Below are 5,207 nucleotides of genomic sequence, written 5' to 3'. Positions count from 1 at the left end.
TTGAATATACCATTGACTGCTAGGAGAACAAACAGGTTTGTCCTGGAGTGGGTGAAGCTGGGGTGCTGCTCCTTGGAGGCAAGGATTCTGAAGCTTTGTCTGACATACTTTGGACATGTTGCAAGGAGGGACCAGTCCTTGGATAGGGACATCATGTTTGGGAAAGCGGACAGACAGCACAAGAGAGTAAGACCCTCAATAAGATGGATAAATTCAGTGATTGGGGTAATGGAAGTAGGTGTCCCAGAGGCAGTGAGGTTGGCATAGGATAGAGCAAGGTTAGGGCTCTTGTACATAGGGTTGCTATGAGTCATGAGTGATTTGATAACACAAAACAACTATAAAAAATAAATCTTCAAATGTTAATTCAGCAAGAGTATTTCTCAGTTATATCACAGTCGGTTATTTGTCAAGCATATTTTCTTGATAGGCTTCATGCAAGATCCAAATTTCTTTTATCTTATTCTGCTATCACTGGACTAATAGGTGACATCGTGATATATAGATAAAGACTGAAGTTGCCAACAATTTCATCTTATATGGAGCTACATCAACGCCCTTCACAGCAGCAGTCAAGAAATCAAAAGATAGTTGCATTGGGGAAATCTGTTGTCAAGATCCTCTCCAAAGCACTAAAGAGTAAAGATATCATTTGAAAGACTAATGTGTATCTGATCCAAGCAATGATCTTTCCAATTGTTTCCTGTGCATGTTAAAGTTGGACAATGAATAAGGATGACAGAAGAATTGTTGTCTTCAAAGTATGAGGTTAACTAAGAGTATCGAATATGCTATGCACTACAGCAAAGATTCTCACCACTGTGTCAATTGGTAGCATCATGATAGATGATGAAGAGACTGAGATTGTTAATAGCTTCCGTTTGCTTGGCTCCAAAATCAACACTCTTGGTACAAGCAGCCAGGAAATTAAAAGACTTATTTCATTGGGAAAGTCTGCTGTCAGAGACCTCTACAAAGTACTGAAGAGCAACGATGTCAGTCTGTAGACTAAGGTGTACCTGGTCCAGACTATGGTCTTTGCAATTCCTTGCTATGCATCAAAAATCTGGACAATGACTAGCGCTGATAGAAGGAGATGATCAGTCCTTGGGAAGGGACGTCATGTTTGGCAGGGTGGAGAGAGAGTGCAAGAAAAGAAGATCCGTGATGAGATGGATTGATCCAATTACTGGGGTAATGAGGGTAGGTGTGTCAGAGACAATAAGATTGACACAGGCTAGAGCAGGGTTTAGGACTGTTGTACATAGTGTCGCTATGAGTTGCAGGCAACTCAATGGCACATAACAACAACAACATGGACTACAGATGAATAAACAAATATATCTTGAAGGAAGTGCAACTAGAGGGTTCCTTTGAGGATGGTGAAACTTCATCTCACTTACTTTGGATATATTTTCAGGAGGAACTAGTTCCTGGAGAGAGACATCATGCTTGGAAAGGAAGAGGGTCAGCAAAAGAGAAGACCCTCAATGAAATGGACTGATACAATGACAACCACAATGGACTTGAGTATGACAGAGATTATGACGATGACTCACGATAGGGCAAGGTTTGTTGTTCATAGAGTCACTATGAGTCATAGCCAGTTCAATAGCACCTGACAATAACAACAACATAAAAGAAGCTACCATAGTTCCCTTTTTGGAATCCAAACTTTCACTGAGATAGGATGAAACCCCAAAATATTGCTCAAAGGTCATCTTTAAACCTTAAACCAAAAGTACTCCTGAAGTCTTTTTCAAATCAAACAATACTAAAAACTCATTGCTGTTGAGTCAGAACCAAATGCTAGTTTGACGTGATTAGTAAACATGTCTACCTTGAGTACTATGCTCTTTTAAGAACTATCTATATGGGATCAAATTGGCAACAGCTACTCAAAGAGTACATAAGACTGAACCAGGGAAAAGAGAAGGGGGGAAAAAAAGAGTACAGAAGAAATTCAGAGAGCAATTGTTTGTTTATTTTATTGAGGGGGGATTAATTTGGAAAGGAAAGTTAGAACCACTACACACTGCACAATTTGAAGATTATGATCAATGTCACTAAACTGTCCAAGGAGAAATTGTTAAATTGGTGTATATTCTGTTATGTATAGTTTCAACAAAACAAAAATAATTCCTTTTTTTTTAAAAAGTGGCCCGTAAAGGAAAATATTTGTTGAATGAATATAGGCACAATACAGAACTCAAAGTAAAATTAGGAATAGCAAAGTTGAGCAGGGTGGCAAGTAATAAATGTTGGAGAGGATGTGGTGAGATAAGAACACTTATATATTGTTGGTGGGACTGTAAAATCGTATAACCACTCTGGAAGGCAGTTTGGTGTTTCCTCAAAAAGCTGAACATAGAAATTTCATATGGCGCAGCTATTCCATTACTTGGAATATACCCTGAGAAGATGAGAACTGAAGTGCAAACAGAGACTTGTATACCAATGTTCATAGCAGTGTTATTCACCATAGCAAGAACATGGAAACAGCTCAAATGTCTAATTACAATCAAATGGTTGGGGAAATTATGGTACATTCACACAATGGAAAACTATGCCACACACAAGAGCAATACTTTTGTAAATTACTACCTAACTGGAGAGCATTATGCTCAGCAAACTAATTCAGTCCCATAAGGACTTACACTGTTTAAGACCATTATTGTAGAACGAGTGTAAGGATCCAAGGGGAGGAGAGGGACAGAGAGGTGAGGATGGGAGGAGGGCTTGGGTTAATCACAGGGTCAAACAATATGATGGATGGAGGGAGTAGCGGGTAAAGGAAATAGGAAAGATCCACCATGAAAAAAATAATGTATTTGAACTTGGGAAGCAAGCAAGTATAAAATAAATTTTCAAAAAATAAAATTAAGAGCACAATTGAATAGTGTTGAGGCTATACTATTCAAAAGGTCCACCTGGGCTGGGGATTTGCAGAAAATCTTCAGTGCATGTCCAAGTACACAGACATACTCCTTAAAAAATCTGATAAAGCTCGGACTGCAGCCAGCACTTTGCAAATCCTCACTTTTATACTCAACCCTCAGACAACACCAATACTCAGGATCCAGCCAAGATATCACTCTCTCCAGAAACATCAACCTGTTTTGTCATCTTTGTACCTTAATTGGAAGTCCCCAGCAATCTGTTTCCACAAGAATATGATCCTGGAGCAAAAGAACAGAGACAAGGTCCTTTCTACAAATTGTCAGAGAGAACAGTGAAGAGAACTGGGGAAACTTCTTGCACAATTCTGTAGACCAAAGAGGGCAGTAGACTTCAAAAGATAAGGCTGCAATGAGAAAACAAGTCTTCTACCCCAGAGAACTTAACTGCAGGATCAGAGATGAAGGAACAGATTTAATTGTCCTCCCACCCCTAGATCCAGCTAACTTCCTTACAAAACCTGAAAGACCATAGGCAGGCTGAGTTGGCTTCCCCCTCCCTATGGCAGTGCTGAATTCCCTAACTGAAGTAAGTCCTCCCTTGAGCTCAGAGATCTATCTGATAAAGATTCAGGCAGAGTGAGCTGTCCCTCCTTCTGGAACAGTGAGCTCCCTTCCCCAAGGTAGGAAGACCAAGGACCTGTTAGAGCCCTTGGCAAGAAAAGATCTGTCAAAGTAATGACACAATCTACACGAATGTACTCAAATTACACAAAACCAAAGCAAGATTTCACCCCCCCAAAAAAAAGCCATCAAATCAGAGAATTATTTTTTAGGAACTCAATAAAACAACAATAATAATAACAACAAAAACTGACCCAAACAAACAAACAAACAGAAATCAATGGCTTTTTTTCTAAAGCCAAAAAGTCTGATGGAACTCTGACACAAAATTCCAAAGAGTAACTTTGTAAGCAAACCAGTGTGTGGGGGGGAGGGGGGTGGAGGACAATGATTGAATATTTTCAATGGGTGAAAGAAAAACGCAAAGAATTGCTGGATTCTACATGCAAAAGCCAAGAGGAACTTAAAAAAACAACTCAAGACAATGCAGATAAAACAAATGGGGTACTATAAACCCTAGAAAAACAAGAAACTGAAATCCAGAATATTATTAAGACTAGTACCTCAGAAGCTGTCACCATATTGAAGGGACACATGAGCAAAATTGAAGAAATGGAGCACAGAATCAGTAAAATAGAAGATAGAGCTATCAGCAATGCTTTGCTAGAGCAAAAACCAGAATTACAAAGGAAGGGAAATGAAGAAAGACTAAGAATAATGTAGAACACCATAAAGAGAAAAATATGCACATAGTTAGAATCCTATAACAAGAAGCAGAAAAAAAGTCACTGAAAAATTTGTAGAAAGTTACCACACAACTTTACAAGAATAATGAAGAAAGAGAGAATATACATACAAGAAGCTGAGTGAACTCCATATAGAACAAATACCAAAAAGAAAAACACCAAAGTATATCATAATCAAATTTGTCAGAATTAAAAACAAGGAGAGAATTCTGAAAGCAGTTTCTTGTTGTTGTTATGTGCGGTCGAGTCCTTTGTGACTTATAGCGACCCTATGTACAATAGCCCTAAGTCGTGCTCTATCCTGTGCCAATCTCATTGCCTCTGACACACCCATCCTGATTACCACAGTCACTGAATCAATTCACCTCATAGAGGGTCTTCCCCTCCTGCACAGTCCCTCTATTCTACCCAGCATGAAGTCCCTCTCTAAAGACCTGTCTCTTCTTACAACATGTCCAAAGTATGTCAGACTAAGCCCCAGAATCCTTGCCTCCAAGGAGCGGCCTGGTTTAATCCTCTCTAGGATGAATCTGTTTGTTTTCTTGGCAGTCCATGGTACATTCAACACTCTTCTCCAGGACCACAGCTCAAAGGCGTCAATTCTCCTTCTTCCTCCCTAGTCATTGTCCAGCTCTCTGATGCATAACAAGTGATTGCAAAAACCATGGCCTGTATCAGGCGCACCTTAGTCTCCAGAGACACCGTTGCTCTTGAGTACTTTAGAGCGGTCCCTAACTGCAGATTTTCCCACCACAATACGTTTTTTTATTTCCTGACTACTGGTGCCAAGAGTGTTGACCGTGGAGCCAAGCAAACTGAAGCTGTGAACAATCTCAATCTCTTTGATATCCATCCTGATGCTACCGAATGGTCCAGTGGTGAGAATTTTTGTGTTCTTGACATTGAGCCTCAGTCCATACTGAAGGCTGCAGTCCTTGAC

This window comes from Elephantulus edwardii, unplaced genomic scaffold (genome assembly GCF_000299155.1).
Source record: "Elephantulus edwardii isolate Elephantulus edwardi_28Jun2011 unplaced genomic scaffold, EleEdw1.0 scaffold00280, whole genome shotgun sequence".
Taxonomy (NCBI): domain Eukaryota; kingdom Metazoa; phylum Chordata; class Mammalia; order Macroscelidea; family Macroscelididae; genus Elephantulus; species Elephantulus edwardii.
The sequence above is the reverse complement of the archived record's forward strand: the minus strand, read 5'-3'. Positions refer to the sequence as shown.